This window comes from Thamnophis elegans, chromosome Z (genome assembly GCF_009769535.1).
Source record: "Thamnophis elegans isolate rThaEle1 chromosome Z, rThaEle1.pri, whole genome shotgun sequence".
NCBI classification, from domain to species: Eukaryota; Metazoa; Chordata; class Lepidosauria; order Squamata; family Colubridae; genus Thamnophis; species Thamnophis elegans.
Window position 1 is genome coordinate 106,185,685 of NC_045558.1, and position 25,097 is coordinate 106,210,781.

A 25,097-nucleotide genomic window follows, 5' to 3' on the forward strand; every position below is an offset into this window, starting at 1 on the left:
TGTTTTGGATTTTTTTTCCAAAATTGCCCTTTAATCTATGCCTCATAACTTAGTTTCTGCTATCTCCTCAGCCCCACATATTTTCTCTCCTGCATGCAATTCATTTAGCTGAATTTTACATGGATCCCAGAGCTTGGGATGTTTGCCATCCCTTTCTAACTACTTACACAAACACACATACTACTTGTAAGTTCACACTGTTTCATGTGTGTTAATAAAGGACCTGTGTACATAATACTCCATATGTGTGTGTGTGTTGTATGTGCACATGTATGCATGCACATGTGAACAATACAGTCACATCACCCAGTTCTAAGCAATATGGTCTTATTCCAGAACCGGGGTAGTGAGGTAGAATGGGAAAGATAAGAGGCTAGGCAGAGGGAGAGAGGATGTATTATTACAATGCAAAGATGCAATACACATCAACTTTTCTGCAAGTGCATTCCGTTTGATATTTAGCTTTGGATGTTGTGGAGGAGATTTTAGAACCTGTCTGTTATAAAATAGTGTTAAAGTTGCCTCTTGCTCTCTCAGCTTTTTCCAGTGTCTCATATATCAGTTTATCAAGAATGCTTTCTACTGTATTGCCCTACCTTTTGTTCAGCAAACATGTCCCACCTTGGTCTCTCTTGCTTTTAGTAAGGCCTGTGGTTTGGGGTGCTGATGAACAGAGAGAGCTGTGTGTCTTTGGGCTCTAAACCACATGAAGATTGTTGTTGATTCAAGACACAGTAAACTTCTGTGCATTTCTTGAAGGGCTGAGCAATTGTAATCTGCTCCAGATTTTTTTTTAAAAAATAACAGAAAACAAGAATAAACGAGGCAAGAAAAAAGCTACGAAATTATGCAAAGACAATAGGCTTGTATTCAGGATGAAGAGCAGAGGACTAGGGGATGAAGGAAGGAAGATACAGAACTCAAATATTTTTCCTGTGTTTAAGTGTTAAGGCGAGTCCAGCTCACACAAGGATATGATGACCTCACACCAGAGATTGGACGCAACAAGAATAAGAGAGAAAACCCAATTATCTCGCTACAGAGTTCTGAAGTGGGGGTGCGGGTTTGGCAACCCAATGGGCCTCCAGACATTATTCATCATTAACTTACAGTGGCCTCTGGGAGTAGGGAGTCCAATATTAGAGGGACAAGTGGAATAATTTTCTTCCTCTTTATATATTCCATTTCCATATCTGATTTAAAAAAACAGAAAGAACCCTACAGATCAGTGGTGGGTTACAACCGGTACCAGATGCTGGGAGCACCAGGCACCGTCCCAGGGCCCACCTGCTCGCCGGCACTCCTTACTGGTATTTGAAGTTTTGGGGGCTTCTGCACATGTGTACGGTGCCTGCACGATGCTCTGCCAAGCAGCTGGAGCGTTGCTGGCGGTAAGTACACGTGAAGTACATGTCCGTGCATGCGCGCTGCGCGTGTTCACGTGGTGGGCATCTGTCCCTGTTCCACTGTACCGGTTGCAATGGAATCCGGAACCCACCACTGCTACAGGTCTACTCCTTTGTGAATTGCGAACAATGCAGCAGTCTTTTTGGTAGCATATGGGATGGGAAGGTTAAAAAAAACATTAGTGAAATGTCTTTCTTGCATTAGAAATTAATCTCTCATCAACATTGAGGAGCTTTCTGCCGCATAAGGCATTGGGCTGTTTCCTTCTGATTCTCATCTGTAAAATAGGCATCTCCAATGAAAGTGGGAGGGAAGTATTATTTTTTGGGAAAGCATCATACGTTTTGGTGAGCATTGGGTTAATTATTTTTTTTCTGGGCTAAATGATGTTCAAGGCCTTAAGTGACTGGTTAGGTGCCATACTCTGAAAATAGTAAGGATGGGATAAAAAGTGAAATCGATGTTAACATTTACATATAATTAAATATATTAATTTTATATTTATAACTTTGAATTAGGCTTAATTTGACCTGGCAGGGTTTTTTTTTTTTTGTTATAAGGGTAAAGTGAGGAGAGACCATCCATAAAATTCATTCTGAACTCCCAGAGAAAAATGAGACATGAATGCCACAACATTTTTTTTAAAAAAAAAATCTTTATCATTCACAATTTCAGATATAGGTTGGGGAACCTCTAGAGGTCTTGCTCAAGATTTTTCAATATCATATGTATTCCTTAAGATTATGCATCTCTCTTTTAGTCCAATTAATAGTTTACATGTGCACAGGAGAGGTGGGTTCCTACTGGTTCGGACGAGTAGGTAGTAACTCGGCTGCTCACGAACCCAAAACGGTTCTATTTGTCAGTGGCACCATCTTGATGTTTGGTTCTGCACAAGCACAGAACAATCTCCATTGCAGAAATGTAACCCCCCCCCCTTTTCTAACATGTGTGCAGAGAGTGCATTTGGCGTGTGCGCAAAATTGTTTGTGCGCCAAACCAGCAGTAATGCCAGTAGCAACCCACTCCTGATGCACAGGCACATATCTTTATGTTTTGCATTTTTATTAGATATGTCCTGATTTCTAATGGAGCTGAACCAGTTTCCCATCTATCTATTTTTCCAAGAACTTATATTACAAATTACTAACAAATTTTAAAAACATGCTTAAATAACTGACAATGTTTTCTTTGAATATATATATACTGTTTTAAACTGATTAATGCAGCTTTTCTTAATCTGATGCCTCTGTGTATTGAATTATAAACCTCCATGCTAGTTTCACCCTCCTTCAGCTAACTTTTTGCCAAAGACCTTGGTAAATACTTGTGAACCGGCAGGGTTCTCATCAATGCTGCCTTATCTCCCAAAGTCACCGCATGTCCTCAAAATTGTAAATGATACAACTGGAGATGTATTAATCAACAAACTTATAGCAAATTAATGTCATACTTCTAGTAATTTTCCTCCAAGGTTATCACTGCAATCCTGACTGATGTGAATTCTGATCAACAAATGTAATATATCTAATGGTTTAATACCTAAGGCACAAAAGCTATAGGTGTAGTCTTCAGTATAGGTAGGAAAAAATATTGAATCTGGATATGACTCACTCTGGGTATGGGTTGAAAGAAATGGGAATGTTGCTTGTCCCAATTCAATATTCTTCTTTTTCACTTTGTAATAGCTGTAGACGTACTATAATATGCAAAGTTATCCTAGCATTGCAGCTCTGTGCTGGTGGGGAAAATACACTGCATCGGTTGAATTATATCTGGGCACAAGTACATTATAGACAGATGGCTGGTAAAAAAATATGGTCTTCCTTTAAAAATGGGCACTAGGAGAAGGTAGTGATGATGGCAACAACCCAGATTGTGGATTCCCAAATTATGTCCACAGTTGAGCCAATTTTCTTGCCAGGGAAATGTGGTTCTGTTTACTAAGATTTTCTCTCTCTCAGCGTTGGCTCTGTTCTTAGTTCCTGTTTATTCAGAGACCCCACCCTCTCCCAAGAGCTAGTATGAGAACCACAAACCACCGCACCCTCCTGAGATTGGAGCACCTGCAAGGAGGAAGTGGTTGGAGGCAGTTGGCCAAGGGTGTGGGATGTATTTTTGAGCATCTGCCAAGATAGGCTGGAGGGGGGAGGTGGACAACAGCAGGGATTGGGTACCAACTCCCACAATGGCATCGACTTCAGTTGGAGCTACAGTAAATAAGGGTGAGACAAATGTGCCCTCTGCTTGCCCTCTTGAGTACTGGAGCAGAGGTTTATGGGTAAAAACATCTGCTGGATCATTTGGTAGTAGATTTTAAAGAATAAGTCTTTTAAACCCAAGAACCAGTATAATGCTCTATTTCAAGAGTAGACCACTTGGCTACCAGTGAGGGACTATCACAATCTTCTCCTCTTCCTCCTTCTTCAATCATATGAATGGAAGACTGGACCCAGGTCTGCCAGGAGGTTGATATTCCCATTAATAAGCAAAACAAAAGACTCTGAAGAACTCAAGATGGCTTCCTACCTCCCCAATGAATGTTCTTAGGCAGGCTGTCAACTCTCCTGTTTTCATGAACGTGCAGTCAGTTCTTCAGCAAGAAGAATCCTCCTCTGGCTGCTTGCTTGAGCCTTTCATTCCCAGACTGGAAATCCTGATAATTGCAGAATAAGGTATTTGTTTCCTTCCCTTGCTTCTGGCTGGGAAACAGCTGCGGACGGCTCTCCAGCCTCCACTTAAACACATTCAGTGAAGGGGCCTGCTGTCCTCACCCCCACCCTCAGATAATGTTCTATTGTCAAACTGCTCTTCTTTTTAGTATGTTGTCTCTAACATTCATTGGAATATGCCTCCTGTCACTTAATTCCACATTTTGAGCTCTAGAATGGAGGAACTATTTCCTTGACGATTTTATCAATCTCTTTCCCAACTGCAACAATCACAATATTTTAAGACGTTTAAGCCATGGGAATATTGATCTTTCAGGAAAGATACGGAAGATCAAGAAATCAGTATTTCCCTTGGAAATGATCTTCATAATAGATTCCCTCTCCTCCTTTTTCTGTTTCTAAAAGCCAACAGTGTAAAAGGAAAACATATGACAAGTATGGAGAAAGCGTTCAGGCTTATACACACTCCTTGTGTCAAGTCCTGCATAGTTGGACAAGATTGAGATATCAAGAATGACATGCATTTCACTGAGGTATCTCTAAAGCTAGCCTGCGGTTAATGCAAACTATAAAAGGAATTTTAACTCTCATTTAAAGACAAGTTCGTTAAGGTGAAGCCTCTTTGAAGGATCTGAAACACTTTCTCTCCACCTGGGCTAAGTGGCCGTTTATGAGATAAGATGTCAATTGTTTTACCTGTTGTCTATTGATTGTTTTTTTTCTTTCATTCCTTTTGGAGCCTCTCCACAAACGGTCACTCCTTGATTCCTGGCACTGACTTCCCTTTCAGGGATATGTGTGAGTACTAAAGTTAATTAGAAATTTGGCCTTTGAGAGAAACGACTTTAAAATCGTTTCATTCCTATCATTCCATTCCTATCATTCATGGGGTTTCAAATTAAGAGTCACTGGATTTCAGAAGTAGTGTTTTGCCTTGCTGGAGGCATAATCTGCTCTCCCCAAAGTGATTGATGAGGCAGGAGGAATGCATAGAGGAACACACAATCTTCACAGGAAGTATGGAGAAAATGTACAACGATCACCAAAGAATGACTGAAACATTATGGAGTGGGGGCAGGAGTAGAAATAATACGGAGTCAAGAGCCTTGGTGCTAAAACATGTCTCTCCCAATTGTGTGGAATGGTGGTAATATCATAGATAACAAAGCAAGATAAGGAGAGCTGCCAATATTTGATTTGCAGTTACAATTTGGCAATTATTTTGTCAAGGGTTATATGGCCCAAGGCTTGCAAGGATATTGCCTGGACCAGTAGCCAAGGAATTTAGGTGTATGAAAAAAATAGTCATCCAGAATATACAACCCCCCTCCTCCCCCCCCATAATGAAGCCTAGCATCAGTTTCTCTCTTTGAAAGAGAACAGACTACTCTTTTCTCTCTCTCCCAATTATCCTTTCATCTGCTATGCCAGATGTGGGCATCTGTATTTTTTTATTTGTGCTTCTTCTTTTTCTAAAACATGTAGGGAGAATTTGGATGGCAAATGACTCTGTATAAAATATCATTATCTAATATACTGCAGAATATGTCATGAAGCCTAAATACAGATTAAAGGGTTTAGGAGGCATTGAAACTGGGAATATTGATTTCCTGGAAGATCCACATTCAATCATCTATGAGATCAATATTTCTATATAGCAATAGCACTTAGACTTATATACCGCTTCATAAAGCTTTACAGCATTCTCTAAGTGGTTTACAGAGTCAACATATTGCCCCAACAATCTAGTTCCTCGTTTTACTGACCTCGGATGGATGGAAGGCTGAGTCAACCTTGAGCTGTTGAGGATCGAACTGGCAGTAAGCTGAATAAGTCTGCAATACTGCATTCTAACCACTGCACAACCACAGCTCCTTTCCAACCCTTCTCCATTAAAAATAAAGCCACAATGGCCAAAAAGGTCAATGTCTAATTAATGCCCTGGGTGGGGGCATGCCCAAAGCAGACTTAACCAATAGGAAATGCATAGTTTGCAACCCTTAACCACATTATCACCAGTAGCATCACCAATATGCTGTACAGTTTGTATGGCAATATTTGTGTTGGGAGAAGAAAGAAAACTCTGATGTGAATTGTTTTATAATGGAACAAAAGATAAGAGATCAGATGAAAGCAACTTCATGAAGACATGTCCCTCAAAAATTATTATAAAAGCATCTTCATAATGTTGTTTATTGCTTGAAAAATACGATTATATTTCTTCTCATCTGCCATTCAGTCCCAGACCTTCAGGCTCTCTTGAAAGGACAAATTTCTAGTCTTCTCAAACATTCTCATTGCCCTTTTCTGAAACTGTCTTCTAAATCTTCTTAAAGTGTGGTGCCTAAGACAGCATTTTAGATGGGATTTGGTTAAAACAAAATAAAGGAGAATAATTGTGCTTTTTTCAAATATATTTATGAAGTTGGAAGAACCAATGGTTTTGACTGTAGGATCTGATATTGATTTAAATATGAAACGTTTGAGTTATATAAATTGTGTGGAAGTAAGTTTTATATGTTGTGATTTTTATTTGTATTGCTATTATTATATATCAAATAAAACTACTAATACTGTGATTTGGAAACATACTTTTATGATTCAGCCTGAAATTGCATTTGACTTTGCTGTACTCACATCACAGCTGTGACTCACATTCAGTTTACAGTCACTTATTATCCTACCTGTGACAGCTTTCTCACAGGTAACCTGTTCCAAGTCAGGCATCCCTCATCCTATATCTGCTTATTTAATTTTTATTTTTTTTAAAAAAAGAAAAAGTTACTTATTTCTGTAAATTCCTTCCTGCCCTTTCATCCAATCTCTTAAGATAATTTTAAAGATCATTTCTGCCTTGTAGAGTATAGCCTCCAGTAGTTATGTATGGTTGTGAGACCTGGACCACAGGAAGGTTAAGAGTCAAGGAATTCATGTTTTCTAATTGTGGTACAGGTAGTCCTCAGTTTTTTGACCATAACTGAGCTCAAAATTTCTGTTACTATGCAAGACATTTGTTAAGTGAATTTGTTTGCCTCATTTTATGATCTTTGTTGCCACAATTCCTAAGTAAATCACTGTAATTGTTAAGTTACTATAGTAACACCATTGTTAAGTGAATCTGACTTCTCCCTTGACTTTGCTTGTCAGAAAGTCACAATGACCCTGGGACTCTGCTACCATCATAAATACATGCCAGTTGCCAAGTGGCTGAATTTTGATCACATGACAATGGGGATGCTTTGACAGTTGTAAATTTGAAAAATGGTCATGCCATTTTTTTCAGTGCCGCTATAACTTTGAATGGTCACTAAACAAACCGTTGTATATCGAGGGCTACCTGGATTGGAGAAGACTCTTGAGAATCCCTTGGACTGCAAGATCAAATGAGTTGATCCTAGAGGAAATCAACCCTGACTGTTCTTTGGAAGGCCAGATACTGAAGCTGAAGCTCAAGTACTTTGGATATCAAAATTCCCAGGAGTTGGGAAAGATTGAAGGCAAAAGGAGAAGGGGGGAGCAGAGGATGGGATAGTTAGATATTGTCATTGACATAATGGGTGTGAATTTGGGAAGACTCTGAGAGACAGTAGAGGATGGGGGTGGGGGGGAGGGCTAGTGTGCTATGATCCACTAATATGAGTTAATGACTGAGCAACAAGGCACAGGTTTTCCCCTCTCAATTTGTGTAATCTGTAAAATTCCATTTCCTTCATCCATATTATTAATGAAAATTTTAAAATAAAGTATAGGTAGCCCTCAACTTATGATCACAATTTTGACCAGAATTCCTGTTGTTAAGCAAGGCAATTGTTACATGAGTCATACCCAACTTTATGACCTTTTTTGTCATAGTTGTTAAGTGAATCAGGAGGTCATAAAGCAAATTGGCTTCCTCCATTGACTTTGCTTGTCATAAGCCAGCTGGAAAGGTTTCAAATGGTGATCATAAGACCCTCAGGATGCTGCAGTTGTCCCAATACATGCCAGTTGCCAAGTGTCCAAATTTTGATCATGTGAGGACTGGTTGTAAGTCTCTTTTCAATAGTGTTGTAACTTCAAACCGTCGCTAAATGAATAAGTTGAGGTCTGCCTGTACCAGAAATTGAGAGCTAGTGTAATGTAATAGTGAAGGCATCGGGCTAGGAACTAGGAGACCAAGTGTTCAAATCCCACTTTTGGCTCAAAGCCACCACCTTGGGCCAGTCATTCACTATTAGTCCTAGGAAGGAGTTAATGGCAAACCATTTCCGAAAAATGTTGCCAAGAAAACTGCAGGGACTTGTCCAGGCTGCCTCTGAGAATCAGTTTTGATTGAATGAGAGGGGGAAAAACCCCAGAAATTATCTTTGCGGGATCTCATTTGCAATCCACTATGATAAAGCAACCGCTCTGAAGCTGAGAATTATTTTCAAGCCTGCTAACTCACACTTAAGCAGCTTCCTAGCCAAAACACTATGGTTGGTAATATATCAAAACTAATGCAGAATTTTGGAAGTTGCTTTTAGCTCATCCATAAATGTAGCTTATGCTCAGACGGATCACTTTCCCACGTGATTAAAGGCACATGATGACGGAGGGGCTGTGGAATTGAGAATGTCCTGCAGGTAAAGAAAATGAACTTCATAAACTTTTGCCCTAGCCAACTAAACTCTTGAATCTTAAATTTGGAGTGGGAAACAAGCCATGCCCCTATTTGCAAGTAAGAATGAACATATAAAACTACTTAAAACAGTCCATGCTGGTTCTGTGAATTCTGGAACGTGAAGCCCGCATATTGTTATTAAAGTTGTTATTTTTGAAAAAAACATTGATATAGATAAATTTTAGCTCGTGAGTAGGCAACAGTATTGCTCAAACTGGTGTCTCCCAGAAATAGGACTTCAATTCCTACAAGTGTGGGATCCAAAGAAATTAAATTAAAGGAAACTACTGGATGGTTTCAGACATGCAACTTTTCAGTTTTGCCTGCACATGACTGGAATTCACCCTGGGAATATACAGGTAAAGCCCCCAAATTTTAACTACAAATTGATATATCTTCCTGTACTTGGTCAGAGGCGTTTGCAACACGATGAAAAATGAGGAAAAAAAGTCCCACATTAAATCGTATAAAAGAAAAAAAAGGGCAATTGAGGGAAAAATAAATTTTTAAAATTTCTTTATTTTATTAAATTTGTTTGCTGTCCATCTTGCCATAAGGCGACTCTGGGCAGCTTGCAACCTTACATGTATGTGAAATGTATTCGAAATGACTGGACACCCAAGAATCCATGAGTTGGAAGTTCGCAAACAGGGATCCCAGGTTCCCTGAGCCTCAATTCTCCCCCTCCCCCACCGCTTGATGAGAATTCTTGGGAGGATCCAACTTAACCCCACCCTGCCTTTGACCCCCCTCCCGCAAGTAATCTCTCCCCACCCTCGACTGCTGCTTCCTGTTTACAAACTGGAGCGGGAGCTTTCATCAGTGGGTTTCTGAGCTCACTTCCCCCCCAACAGGAAACCCTGCAGGACACAGCTTCCCGCCACACCGCATCGGCTGGGGTGGGGTGGGGTACAGGGCAGAAGAGAGTGAGGTGGGGAGGGTGACTTTAAAGGGTTGCGTTGCGCGCCGAACCTGCTGTCATGCGTGAGGAACGCAGCAAAGGCGCAGGAGGCACGAAGGGTAAGAAGAGGGAGCCGGGAGGGCAGCCGGGTGTGGGCGAGCTTTGGAGATGGGTAGTTTAGGAGAGCCTGTTTTTCCCGTTCTCTACTACAGAAAAGATCCTAACTAACTACCAAGCAGGGGCCTCTCTGCTTTGTATTCCTAACTTAGCCATACAAATATCGCATTAATTGCTTTCCCTCCCCAAATCTGCAAGTATGGTTTCTGTAGATTTTAATCTAGGACGTTGTTGGGAAGTATGTTCCGCTCACTTCAAGGGGAAGTCGATTTTACTTTTAAGTATAGTGTGCATCCAACTTTTCTCTTCCTCCCAAGAAAATGAGTCTTCCCCCAACCTCCAGTATACCCTTAATTTACCAAATTGGTGGTGTAGTGGTTAAAGTGTTGGACTAAGACTGGAGCGGATCATGTTGAAATATTTCCTGAGTCATGGAAATTCAGAGTAATTTGGGGCCAGTCATACCCTTTCAGCACATCCTACCTCACAGGGTTGGTGTGGGGAAGAATTAGAGGAGGCAGAACTAGATAAATTGCTTTGAAATCTTAGGGAAAAGGTTGGGTATAAGTGTAGTAAATGACTCTTCATCAATCTTATACCCTTCCTATGCGATGATAGGAGTGGGTTTAGTGGTTTAACATTTGAAAGGAATCAGATTGAAAAAAATTTTTTTTTATTGTTTATAGACATTTTTTGTCTATAGAAGAAAATTTATCGGTAATTCCCTTTTCTTAGCTGCTGCTAACACTTTGAATAGAGCTGCTTTACAAATGAATCTGAAATGTTTTAGATCAGTGGTTCTCAGCCTTCCTAATGCCGCGACCCTTTAATATGGTTCTTCATGTTGTGGTGACCCCCAACCATAAAATTGGTGTCTAGGTTCCAAGACCATCGAAAATATGTGTTTTCCGATGGTCTTAGCGACCCCTGTGAAAAGGTTGTTCGACCCCCAAAGGAGTCCACAGGTTGAGAACCACTGCTTTAGACCTTTATTCTGCCCCTTAAAACAACCCAATTTCTTTCAGACACCTCCATGATCCTTTAAAAAGTAATGTTTTTTCTATGAATCTACTCATTAAGATTAACTTTAATCCATGATACCTACTTTCTTTGGCATACATGGAAATCTGAAATGAGTCCAATTTAACAAAGAGGTTCTCTACTCATCAGATATCCAAAGCATGCAGAGATGATCTTGGCACCCAGTTCAGTATTTTCAGTAAGTTGTTTGGTAAATCTTAACTATTTCAGTTAAAGGTACAACCCCTGAATTTGCACAAAGTGCAATACTTGAGAGTGGTTTTAATCCTTGTTTTCCTTAAACAGTGGCTTAGCATGTTATGTGAAGTCATTTGTTTAGTTCATAATTTGGTGTGAGTAATATTAATCCAGGATAAATAAATTATGTGAAACCAACTGCTGTGAACTTCATTTATAGAGGACTGCTACAAGTAGGAATAGCAAGGCTCTTCTGTGGTTTCTTAGAAGAGAACATTTTGGCAAAAAAGTAGCAAACTTTGCCAATTCTCTGAACTGTGTTGAAAATGCTGCTTACAGCTATTCCCTTGTTCTAATTAAATGCAAAGGAATGCCAGCCTATTATGTAGCTCTTCTCTCTCATATTATTTTTCCAAAATGACTATTAACATGTTTCTCCAATGCTATTGGAACAAATTTTGGAATATTACTAAGTAAATTACATTTGCAGTTGTAGAATCTCATCTGATCTTGATTTCTTAAAAAAAACTAGCCCTAAAAAATTGGGGTGTCAAACTGCCTGATAATGTCTCCCAATAATTAAATTGCCTTTATGAAAGTTACTTGATAGGCACCAAATTGGTCACCTTGCTGAGAGTCAAGTTGAATATCCATAAGTAGAATTCTCCTATTCTCTTAATTGCATAAATTATTATTGATGGGGGGGGGGACTGCTTAATTAGCATAAATTATATTCTTCTAATTTACAGTTAAATGAAAGTTAATGTAGCTGCCTTTCTCAGGTTTTCATGGTCCAAAACTAGTTTGTATAATTCATACAAACAAACATTCTTTTGAGTAAAATTCTGGTTTTTTTTATTACTGTACAACTCATCTTTAATAGCAAAATCATTTATTCCATGAATTCTAGTTACTAAATTATGTGTCAAGTTACAATTACAGATAATTGTCCAAGCCTAGAGTAATTTCCAAAATAAGTTATTTTTACTCTAACATAAATATTTATAACATTTAAAGTGAATGCACTTTTTGTTGAGCTGAATCTATAATGAAAAGGATCTTGAAGAATTTGGAAAGTCTAGGATTTTGTTTTAGGCTAGTTATTCTTTTCCTGTAGCTAATTAAGAAATTAGTTTGAAAAGTGGGATATAATTCCAGTTGCTTTGGATAATATATAGATTTAATAAATAAATGAACAAATGAATTATCTGGAGAAGAAAAAACCCATCCCATTTAAAATCTTACAGATATTCGATAGCTAAATAGGATGAGAGCTCTGTTAATATAGGCAAGAAATCAGAAATCAGCAACTTTTCCAACAAGCATATTTTTTTAAAAGCTTGCCTTTTAATAAAACGTGTTAAGTGGAGAAGATGTTATTAGATTGCTGACAGATAGCTAAGAGTCATCCTTAGCCGCAACTAACTAACCGCTGATGTGTTATAGGCTTTGAGCCCATAAGATTAATTCAGGCTTTAGTCATGCTGTTCAGTCAGCTTGCCCTGTGTACAGGTGGCTTTCACAATAAAATAAGGGAAGATGCCATTTATTCTACTACCATGTTATTTAAAGAAAGGCTGTGCTCTAAAAAGCAATAATGAAGTTCTGGCCAATTATATCTATTTGACTAGTAGGAATCCATCACTGCATCTTCCCATCATTACCGATGTGTAAAATGCAACTGTTTCCTCACTTCTCACTTTGCTTTTTTTAATCAGGCATCTAAATGGATTGAATTACAATTCCCATTATCCCCAGGCAGTACAGTCATGCCAGATCAGATGATGAGAGGTACAATCCCTAATATGGTATATGATACACAGGCAGGGAATTATAAGATTCGAAGTACAGAACTTTAGGGGGAGACTTTTTGGAAAGGGCTCCACAGGCAACGAAAATATTAAAATGCAATGACTAGAATAAAAGGCCAGATGTTATTGGGCTAGAAACACTCATTTCGTTGAATTAAGCATTAGTTTTTCTTATTCCTAGACATTGCAGAAGTAAACTCTGTCATCAAAGCCAACATTTCCAGGTTCCTTGCTTGAGCGATGCGTGCTGCATTTGCTCACAGCTAGCTTCCTCTCCTATGAATGATTGCTCATTTGGAAACCTTTAGCTGGACAGAGTGAACTCCTGTGCTGCAATTTAAAAAAGCAATTACACCAGCATAAGCATAGAATATAAAGTCTCTTAGGCAGTGTTTCTTGACTTCAGTGACTTTAAGAGGTATGGAGTTCAACATCTAGAATTCCCTAACTAGCATGGCTAGCTGGGGAAGTCTAGAATGTAGAAGTCCACACAATTTAAAACTGCTGAGGTAGAAAAAGACTGCTCTGAGGGATTTTGTAAATGTGATCATTTTTCATACTTATGACTGCTGCAGCATCTGCATGGTTGTATGATCCAAATTTAGGTGTTTGGCAACAGACATATACATATGACAGTTGCAGTGTACTAGAGTCATGGGATGACCACGTGTAACCTTCCTAACCAGGTTCCAACAAGCAAAGTTAATGGGGGAAGCCTGATTCGCTTAATGACCACATGATTTATTTTACAAATGCAACGATTCGCTCAACAAGTGTGGCAAAAATCATTAAATGGGGCAAACTCTACTTAATATCAGTCTTGCTTAGCAACGCAGCTTTTGGGCTCAATTTTGTTTTTAAATCAAATGAGATGAACATTGGTAAACAATTTAAGTAGCACACTAGTAATCTTAAACATGGTAACCATTTCCTTGCGGGACTTCCACCCAGCCTTTCAAACAGATGCCATTTGGCATAAGTATCTTGCTTGCAATTGCAATAACTTTTACCCTGAGCAGCATCTGGTGACCACAGCTTCCACACCGCTGCTTTATGATCCCTTCTAGAATAGCATTTTTTGCAAAGCTGGCTGGGGAATTCTGGGAGTTGAAGTCTGCCAGGCTTAAAAGTTGCCAAGGTTGGAGACCCCTATTCTAAAGTCATTCAAGCAGGAAACACAGCCCTAAAGCTTCTGCAAAAGATAGATGTCTCCGCTTGTTCATATCCCACAGTTATCATGGCTAACACCTTTTCTAATTGAACCTGTTATCAGGCTGCTCCTCCCAACGTTCAGCTGAAACATTCTCTCTTGGACATTAAGGCCATTGGATCTACTGCTTTATGATGGTGGAGAGAACAAAAACTTCCCTCTTCTTTTTGATCGCTCTTCAAGTACTTTTAAGAGTACCATGATTTTCCTCAATTCTTTCAATATTTCCTAACTACAAATATGATCCAAAAGCTGTCCCCCCTCCCTCCAGTAGTTTGCCATACATAGCTACGTCTCATTTATATCTTATGTGTTTTTGTAGAGAATAGGAGAATAGTAAATCTGAAATTTACTGGAATGTATTATTGGATGCAGAAAATGATATTTGTGTCTACCTACTTGTGAAGTATACGTGTGTATGTATAAAATGACTTGTGTTCTTCTAGGACTAAAGAGAATCAAACTTGCCAGCTACTGTCAAGGAACTTATTCTGCCTTGTGACAACCCTGATTATTATAGTATATTCCTAGCTCTTCTCGTTTCTTCTTGTTTGTTTCAGGGATTAATGTGCATATACTGTTTTTCTAGTGAGTCCCAACAGGTCTTTAAAAATTATCCTATCAGCACTGGGAACTGGGGACCAGAGTTCACAATCAAATCTAGAGATTTTGAGCACAGTTTTCATTATGGGATTCCCCTGGATTAGGCCAGTGACCTCTGTGGAGAAGCCTCTAGTTTTAGGCAGCTTTAGGCAAAAGCTTCTTCTATCTCTGCTGCTGACGTCTGCAGATGATATTCCAAAAGACACTGGAGGTATCACGGATAATTGCCTTTGATAATTTCATGGCCCCCAATTTCATTATTGCATATTGTTTGAAGAATATATACCTTGGTTCCCCATCTTGAATCTACTGCCAGCCAATTTTATTTAATAATTCTGAGTACGGGCATGATTCTCTATCAAGTGGGCCAATGTCATGAATAATTGTGGAAAGGGTCTTTGTCTTATTTCTCCTCTTTTTTTCCCCTTCTCTCAAACTACCCTGTTTCCCCCCAAATAAGACCTCCCCAGATAATAAGCCCAATCGGGCTTTTGAGCGCATGTGCTAAAATAAGCCCTCCCCGAAAATATTGCAACACAGCAGCAGCCATGAGGTGTCCCTGCTCCTGCACCTCAAAAATAATAAGACCTCCCCAAAAATAAGGCTAAGTGTTTATTTCAATGGTCAAAAGAAAATAAGGTCCTGTCTTATTTTCAGGGAAACACAGTAACGAGTACCTGAAACCTCCCATACCTTTTGCTGAGATCCTCATAGCCACTTTAAAAATTGCTGCTGAATTGTAATTTGTAAGGTGAGAGGAGGGGAAAAACAAAACAGTTTTCAGCCAATTTGGACTAGGGAACTACTGTAAATCCACAAGTTCCATCTGCATGGTGACCGCACTGGGAAAAGCCTGTGATGTGTTTTGAACTATTCTGCTTGGAAACATGTTCACGCATTAAGCCAGTGCATGGTGAATGAGAGCTGCTAAACCCCATATCACATGAAAATGCTGCAGGCTGAATCTTCAGAAAGCCTTTCATAAACGGTGTTCAACCTAAACTGGAATTAATTTTTTTTTAAATTGTGCTAACGGCCATGTGTGTGATCCTGAAAAACAGCTGCTTTAAAAAGCTCTAGACAGATGCTACATTTCTACCCTCACATGATGTGAAACATTTTTTAAAAAATTGAATCTCCAGCATTGCACAAACTTAATATTTAACTGATCAGTTGAATAAATCAGATCAAAAGTTGTGCCTAAGTTTTCTGATTTTTTTTTAATTATACAAATTCTTAATGTATAGGTGTAAAACAATATCAAAGGAAAGAAACCCTTTGTGGTAGTGAATTTATGGATATGTTTTTTATTAGAAGAATAATACATATCTTCTCAAAAACAAGTCCTATTCAGTTAACAAGATTTTGTCATAGGTAACGTGTAGGATTGCAGTGGAAAGATTCTACTATCCGTCAATTGCTTGATCCTTCCTTATATCAGGGGTAGTCAACCTTTTTATACTAACCGCCCACTTTTGTATCTCTGTTAGTAGTAAAATTTTCTAACCACCCACCGGTTCCACAGTATGGTGATTTATAAAGTAGGGAAGTCAATTAAATTTTAAAAAGGAAAGTGCTTCAATATCGGACAAAACCCGTACCGCCCACCATGAAAGCTGGAATGCCCACTGGTGGGCGGTAGGGACCAGGGACCACTGCCTTATATAAAGAGTTGCTAATCAGGTACCAGGGTATGTAGTACTAAAATATGGGCTGTTAATCATTTAAACAATTAAATACATTATACTGACAACTATTGTAGAATATTCAGATTGGACTTTCCTGCACTTTACCAGAAAGTGACTTTATTGGAAATTCTCCTGTTTTCAGGAACATTACTTTATACGATCCTGCTTTGATTACTTTTTTAAAGGATGTTTGCTTTTCAGCATCCCAGTTCCATTTGGCATAATCCCACTAGAGCAGGATTTTTTTTTTTTCTCAAATGACAAAGGAACAGCTATGAGAAAAGGTTATTGTTATGAGACGGGATTTCTTGAGGCCAGAGAGTGGATTGACGCACAAAGATATTTGACCTTTAGCAGTCTATAAGGATTTTATCAACCAAATAGCCATCTTCTTTCAGAATCCTCTCTTAAACCTATTGTATAAAAGGAATACATTTTTGTTAATAATGTAGTAATTTAATATGCTGTATTAAAATATGGGAAACTCCATATATTTACTGAACTCAAGTTTCTAGAATGCTTCATCATCATTTTACCTGTGGTTATTGAGATTGATACTTCAGTAAAATCTAAGTCATCAGTCCGTTTGAAAACCCATCCATACATTCTGTTTATTCTGATATTAAGAAATTTCCAGTGTCCTGTTCATTTTATGATGATTATTTCAAACAGTATAATTGATCATCATTAGTTACAAATATATATTATTTTGTTTAAATATTATATACATTTATGAAAACATAGGAAAATGTTTAAAAACAACTATAATGAACTAAAAAATGTCTGCATAAAAAAGTAATGATGAAAAACTTTTTAAAATACAGAGAAAGAAATCTGATAACACAAAATAATGAACATTTTAAGATTTCTACTTTTATTCAATGTCAAAATATAAATAATTACAATTCAGTTTTAAACATTATCTTAAATTCAGACTTTATAGCTTTATATTATCCAATTTTTTTGAAACAGCCGTTTCAAAAGCCCAAAGTCAACAAGGATCATGTGGTCACTATCTTTGCAAGGCATGATAAGCTGAAACTCTTCATAAATCAACCACTTCCAACTTTGTGGAATATAATTTAACATTAACCTCTATAGGCCTTGTTTTCCAAGAACCTGAGTAGGAATAATGTTTAACCAATTAGGAAACACCAATGGAGAATTGCAGGAGGTACAAAGTTAAAGCTACTTGCAAAGAAAGACATTCTTTTCCATTGAGTAGCCTAATAATCTCCCCCTAAATATATTTTATTGCATTAAGCAAGTGCCCCATTAACTGTTTCTTGAGCACATGAATGTACAGTCCTCACCAATTCTTGGAGCACCTGGAAGATGGTTTCCTGCTCCGCTTCAAAAATTGTCTTTTTCAGCTTCAGACTTCAATTCAAGGTCAGTCATTCCTATATAGGTTTTGAGGTAGGGACTTTTTCTGGTGATACTGTCCATCTGGGACTCTTTGCAGCGGCCTCTTGCCTCATCCCATTCCAGATTTTCTGTTGAAATTGATGGCTGGAGCAATAGAATCAAAGTCTTCCCACTGCAATATAAGACTCTCTGTCCCTTTGCCCCATTTTTTTTTTGCCAACCCATGGATAATATGAGAATATGAGAAGGGGAGGCAGTGTAGAAGCAAATCATTTTAGTGTTGATTCATTGAACCTCCTCCCATCTGCTTTCATTTGATTCCCTTCCTGCAGTGAATAGAGAAGTGGGAGAAAGGGCTTCTCAGCAGCCACCTGCACTAAGACCAAAGCAGCTTTATTATAAAAGTAAGGCTGCAAACCCATGAGCTACAGATCTCTGATTCTCTGTGATTGAGGCCAAACTGCAGGGGATGTAAATACATAAGTAACTGTCAAATCCAGCCATCATCCCACAAATGCAGGCTCGGACTAATTTCTTTTTAATGGTTTTCCTGTGCTTGCTAGTTGATGATGTTTGTCTTTCCTTACTTATCAGGATGAGAATTTGTGACCTTCCCAGGGCAGCTGAACTACAGACCACCACAATCACAGGAAGCATAGCCTAAGTGAAAGAGGCGGATAGATTGAATCCAACAATTTCTGCAAATACAAAAGAATCCTGTCCATTCATCTATGCAGGTGTGTTATGCTAGCAGAAGAATTTAGTAATTCATTTTTTGCGGGGGGAAACAGCAAGACTGTTTTGATGTTGAATGGCATAATGGCTGAAAGTGGGATGGGAGAATGGAGGGCTGCAGGGAAATTGTTATGTTTAAGAATTACTGCTGCTTAAAGATGACTGCTATTTAAAGATGGATATTGCCTGCCAGCATTCATCTCATTTGTCTTTCTTCACCTTCACTCTATTACGAATCCCTTAGAGACTTCTGCACCTACACTTAGGCTGGCATAATTATCTCGTTCAAATTGCAGTACAGAAATTCACTCTATCTAGCTAAAAATTTGCAAGTAAATAGCTTCTTCTAGGAGAGGAAGGTAATTTGTGAACCAATGTGGTGCGCATCATTCAAGCAAAGAAGCTGATGTGGTTACCAACTTCTGCAATACTTAGGAACAAGACATTTCTTTGCATTAGCAAAGCAGAAACAAATAGAGCCTTACCCAAAGAAGGGGATAGAAAATCTATGCTCAAACATATCTTCTCTTATTTTTTTTTTTTTTGTAATAATCACCTGTGAAGTAGGGCAGCTATCTGAATCAGGTCCATGGGGTCCAGGAAGTCCCTCCCTCCCCCCCTCTCTCCCCCTCCCTCCCTTTCTCTCTCTCTCTTAAGCCGTTTCCCTGATTAATTATTCTCACTCACAGGAAATTCCTCCTTAATTCAGAAGATTTACTCCACCAGCATGCTAAACTGAAAAAGTGAAATAAGCACTGTTAAAAAAAGTATACTTCTGTTTAATTTCCAAAATATGCAATGACACTTTAACGCTGCAGTATGGAAGAGCCCCTACAGAGGTATTCTGCAAAGGAATTGATGTTCCTCCAATGTGCCATGTTATAATGTTCTAAGAAATTATACAGCAGATATAATATCTGCAGTTCAGTTGGAGAAGTGGAGGGAGGGAGGAAACCTACATCCAATACATTGCATTTGGACTGACTAATGAATAAATATTTAGAGGATTGTATGTACTAAAGGTCTGTTTCAATGCAACTAGACAGAGCAAATATGCAAGAACATAGATATTTTCAGTGCTGTCTTGTCAATATTTATTTGGTGGTTATTTATTAGCATTTAGACCAGGGCTTCCCAACCTTGGCACGTTTAAAGATACATAGACTTCAATTCTCAGAATTCCCCAGATGGCTGGCTTGGGGATTCTGAGAGTTGAAATGCATGTTTCTTAAAGTTTCCAAAGTTAGGAAACTCTGATTTAGATGTTAGGCTAAACTGATTCCTAACCTTCTGGGTAAAGCATTTGATCTTAATTATAATCTGTTTTATGCTTTTTTTTTAAACCTGAAACTCCTTGTGTGGTTTTTATTTTTTGTATGTTATTTATTTATGTACTTACTGGCAATTGAAACATGATTGGGGGCAGAAAGGAAATGTTTTTTAATAAGCAGAATATGCAGTAAATAGACAGAAGTGGAGAACATGGTGGTCCTAATGCTGCTGATTTTTTAAAAGACAGGGCTCTTTTTGGCTAAGATGATTCTATACAGACTGCCTCTCTAGACCAAGATTTCTGAACCTGGAATTTTAGTTTGAACTCTACCTCCCCCATTCAACAGGCTTGTGATGAGTTAATGCTATTTTCCCCATCTTTGTGCTCTTCCCAGAAATGATGGGAGGTTGTGGAAGACATGGCCTTTATTTATTACATTTGTTCTGTATAATATAAAAACAGAGTAAGATAATAAAAATATTGTACAGGATCTGTTTTTATAAACCAAAGAAGAATAGCATAACGTGATTTTATTTTTGTGTGCCTTTGAGTCAATGTTGGCTCCTGACAAATGCCTGGACAAGTCCTTGCAGTTTACCTGGCAAGATTTTGATATGGTTTGCCATTGCCCCTTTTGGGGGGGGGGCTGAAAGAGAGTGACTGGCACAAAGTCACACCCATCTGACTTTGTGCCTAAGGTGGGACTAGAACTCATGCTCCTCCAGTTTCTAGGCTGGAAACCTTAACAACTACACCAAAAGGTGTGGGGGGAGGGAGTGCAGTGATGACATTCATTGTCCAAATATTCTTCAGAATAGTTCAGTATTACATTACAAAGACAGAATTTGAGGTTTCTTGTCTATCATTCTGAAAATGGGTTTCCAATATAGTTTCTAGTTTGAACTTTTGGACGTTTTACATAAATAAGAAAACGTTGGGGTTGAAGATATAAATTTGCTCTTCTTTCTTAAAAAATATGGCGCTTTTGTGTAGAATTTGAAAGAATCCTCCTTCTGTCCCCTGGAATAAAGGTATTCATGGCAAAGATAATACAAATCTGTGGTTAGCTTCACTGATTTTTCAGTTTTTCAGTTATTGTACAACTATTTTAAGATTTTCTAATGTGAGAAAATCTTTTAGCAATGCATAATTGTCTGCAAATAATGCAAATGTCTAACCATTAAATAAAAATCTGATGACTCTAAAATACTAATAATTATTTACATTTCAGTATATTGATTACATTTATTATGTTCCTTTCTCTAGTGATCTATAGTTGCAAACATTTTACTTTGCAGAGAACCGTAGATTGAGTTGAGCAAAAGTGTAACTAGCCTTAGATTACCGACAGATAAAATAAGCACATTGCCACAACAAGCAGAACTTTGCATGCACCCAAAAGAGAGAGAGAGAGAGAGAGAGAGAGAGAGAGAGAGAGAGAGAGAGAGAGAGGGAGGCAGATTTACCTAAAATGCATATTATAATTGATAGATAAAAGCCAATTTGGTCTAGTGGTTAAGTCATCAGGTTAAAAACCACAAGGCTGAGTTCTTCTCTTGCCTTATGCAAAAAACAAACAAACAAAAAAATCAGTTGAATTACCTTGAGCCAGCCACTTTCTCGGGAAGCAGAGAATGGCAAAACACTCCTGAAAATATTACCAAGAAAACAGCAGAGATTAGCCCAAACAATCACCAGGAGTCCATACTGATCAAAGGCACCAAAAAGAAAAAAGAAAAGGAAAAGATAGGTATTAATGCAACATTTTGGAGTATTTAACTGACTATACTGGAAAAGACTTTGACTTAATAATGTATTTTTATTCCTCTTCAACCCTGTTTACTAGTCTGGACTGAATTCTCATAATCACCTTAGATTTCTCCACTGTTAGTTTTAAGCTCTAAACATGACACTTCATTGATATTTAAAGAAAACTTGCAATTTCTTTCATGTTTGAAGATTTCATTTGTAACTGGGTTCTCTAATTTAAAACTTTCTAATTATTATTTTTTCTCATTTGCCAACCCTTACAGCTAATCCACTATGTTGAACATCTCTTCCCATCACCTGAAGAAGAGAGAAGGCTTACCAAACTCTTCTCCTTTCTCTCCCAACCCTTGTACCAGTGTCAGTTGTAACACCTACTGGTACAGAGGATGGAAGGGGAAGTGGTTCAGGGGTTTTACACCAGAATTTATGTATTTTCCAGCTTGGATGATCTCTCTAAACCTAAGAAAAAGACCATCGGCAACAGCTTCCTGCCCTTCATCCAGTACTGAAAGCAGATAGCCTGAAACTATCGGGGGTGGGGGTGGGGGGTGGGACTGTTTCTTTTATTACGATAGCTGCTTTTTAGCTTTCAACTGCCTGGCAAAAATGTCTCTTGTTGCTTTCATATAGTCCCTTGTTTGAAATACTATCAACTAGAAAAATAAATGTTTCTTTGTCTGAAGCAAATAAAACTTAAAAGATGTTGATTATTTGCAGAGATTTACTTTTGATTTGGGCTGGAGTGGAATGAGTTGTGTTTAAAGGGGTTTAACTATATATGTGTGTGTGTGTGTGTGTCTGTGTGTGTGTATGTACACACACGTATACACACACACACAAACGTATATATATATATCCCAGTAAGGGTATGGCTAGCTGATGAGAGCTAAATAGCATGAAATAGATCTATACTAGTCTCCCTTTATTTATTTATCAGCACAAATACAACATACATACATACATACATACATACATACATACATACATACATACATGTATGAGTAAGAATAAGAAGCATAAGAAAGGCTTTGTTTTACCCATAGGACTAAGGTGGACTTATTTCAAAATAATTTACTGAACAAAACCATAAATTCCTGGGTTCTTAAAATATGCTAAGCCGTAACCAAACAAATTACAGTTGTTTAGTGGAGGAGCACACAAAAGAGTTTAGGTGTTTCACCCACATAACAGACAGACGACAGCTCTGCCAATATTGGCTACATGTTTTTCAAAATGGAATGGAAATGAGGGATCACAGCTCCACAGAGCTTTTATGCAGCAGCGGGGAAATATTTACAAATTGGATTAAGCTAGAATGTGATTTGCTTACTTTCGGTTTAGTTTGGAACATAGACCATATGTATGGTTTTTTAGAAAACCAGTGCTTGAAAACATTGTATGATTGTGACAGTAAATGTGCAAGTGAAAATGGATGGTTTTCTTGTGATTTAAAGATAGTGTAGGTCAAGGTGACTGGCATGCATCAAAAAACTATCATGCATAGCTTTCCCCGACAATCCTCTGATGAGTTAGGATTACAACTCCCAAAATTCCTAGTCAGCATGATCATGGGGATGACAATCGATCATAGCCAAAGGGCTTGTAAGAATTAAAATAAGTGATTCATAGTTTAATTCAAATATTATATTACACTTTAAGAAAAAAACAATTTTATAACATTTCAAAACATTAAAAGATTGTGACAATATACAATAAAAATTCTAGATAGAGAAATTACAACTCATAATCCAGCCATTACAACGCCAGCTGTGATGAAAGTCTGGTTGGAATGCAATATTGCAGGCTGACTTTGCTCACAGCCAGGAGTTCAATCCTGATCAGCACAAGGTTGACTCGGCCTTCCATCCTTCTGAGGCTGGTAAAATGAGGACCCAGATTGTTGGGAGCAAAATGGTGATTCTGTTAAACCTCTTGGAGAATGCTCTAAAACACTGTGAAACGGTACATAAGTCTTAAGTGCTATTGCCATAACCCAAAGCTTCATTAGCAAACCAAAAGTGCACACTTAATCAGAAAGTTACAGCAGTGTTAACAAAGCATATTGCTCCCAAAATCTAATTTAATTAGTTTTGTGAAAGCATTTGTGGTCTCAAGACAATTCTTACACTTGGTCCTCAACCTGTTGTCTTTACTCAGCAACTTTAGTCTTAGGTGAATATCAATTCCTTCTCCCCTTGGTTGAATTCACTCATAGCACTAAGTCAAAATGAAATTAACTCCATCCTGAATAATAGGATACCGTCTTATATAAACCTATTTCCTATTCCTATTTAAATCATACTGTCAGTCCTATTCAGTCCAATTATGCTAGGATAGCTTATAAGTAAAGCTGTGAAGAACATACTCTCTGGTGGGAAATTTTTAACTCCTCCAACCTTTAAGCATGGCCTAGGAAGCAGATCCAAAGTTGAATATCTTGGAAAGGAATAAGTAAATGACCAATGTACTCCTTTTGCAAATATAGTATTGCCAAAAATTGCAGGGTGATTATTTCTTTCTCTAGTAATATGTTGCCACCATGAGGCATTTTTTAGAAATTGCAGTATAATTTCTATATAAGTAAACACAACTGAATTAAATAAGGTTTGCTTTAAACCTGTATAGGATTCCGGCTTCAGACTGACTGATAAAAATAATTATAGTGCTTGATTCTCAAAATAATCCTTAATCCTTCTTAAAGTACTGCCTATCCAGTGCAGGATGCAACTGAATATTATGCCAGTGTAAAGAAGCATTCCTTACACTTCCAAACCTTATTTTATCTTGTCAGCAAAGCAGAAATGGGAAAGAGGAAAGTGGAATGAGGCCAGTGCCTCTGTCGGTACCAGTAATCGTGGGTTCTTCTGCTGTCTGTTCTCTAATTCTAGTTAATAATTAATTCTTGAGATTGGAAGACTGGTTCCAAAGGAGATGTTTTCTAATGGCTCTCTTTTTTCCTTTTCTTTCCTTGCTGCTCCTACTTCCAATGGCAAGAAAACTGGGTAAAATACCTATTCTCTCCTCATCACTTTCTTGCCAAGGGAGCAGATGGGGAGTAAATGGGTACGTTTAGTTCTCCCAAACCCATAAATTGATCATTCCATACAATTGGAAAACTTTGAAGGATTGACAAAAAAGGGGGGGAGCGTCTGACTATCCCACCACCCAAAGGCAAATGGCCTTGAAAATTATTGGTGAGAGATCAGAGTAGCATCCTTGCAGTAGCCTCACATGACAGGAGCTTCCCTTGCCCCAAATTTCCCTTCAAAGGATTTGCTGCCGACTGATCAAGCCATATGGCTTCCATTGGCAGAAAATGAAAGATTCAACTCTTGAAGTAAAGCAAAAAAAAAAAAAAAAGAAAGAAAGAAAGAAAGAAAGAAAGAAAAAGAAAAAGATAATGGAGGATGCCATATTCAATAGGCTGGGAGTAGGTTCAGGACATGACTGTGCATTCATGTCTTCAACAAATAGCTAGAGGTCCATTTTTCCCACCTAGACAAACTTGCTGTGCAAGTGAGTCACAAACGGAAGTTTCTTCGTTGGCAAGACCTGGTAATTGGATCTGGTGAAGTTGGACAAGTAGGATCAGTGAATATTTTTCTGGAATAAAAGTGACTGTGTTAGGCTTTCCCAAGAAGTTGTAGGAAAGTACAACAGTTTTTGGAGAGCCAAGGCCCAC

The 25,097-nt window shown here is 38.2% G+C and overlaps 1 long non-coding RNA gene across 2 annotated transcripts; it reads left to right on the forward strand.

The window, feature by feature from the left end:
* Positions 1–9,661: 9,661 nt before the first annotated feature.
* Positions 9,662–22,125, forward strand: LOC116520508. 2 transcript variants are annotated; one of them, XR_004256797.1, is made up of 3 exons: positions 9,662–9,741; positions 18,232–18,374; positions 21,679–22,125. It is a non-coding gene; the product is annotated as an uncharacterized LOC116520508 (long non-coding RNA). The 2 variants fall into 2 exon arrangements; XR_004256798.1 differs by lacking the exon at positions 9,662–9,741 and adding an exon at positions 17,129–18,041.
* The last annotated feature ends 2,972 nt before the right edge of the window (positions 22,126–25,097 follow it).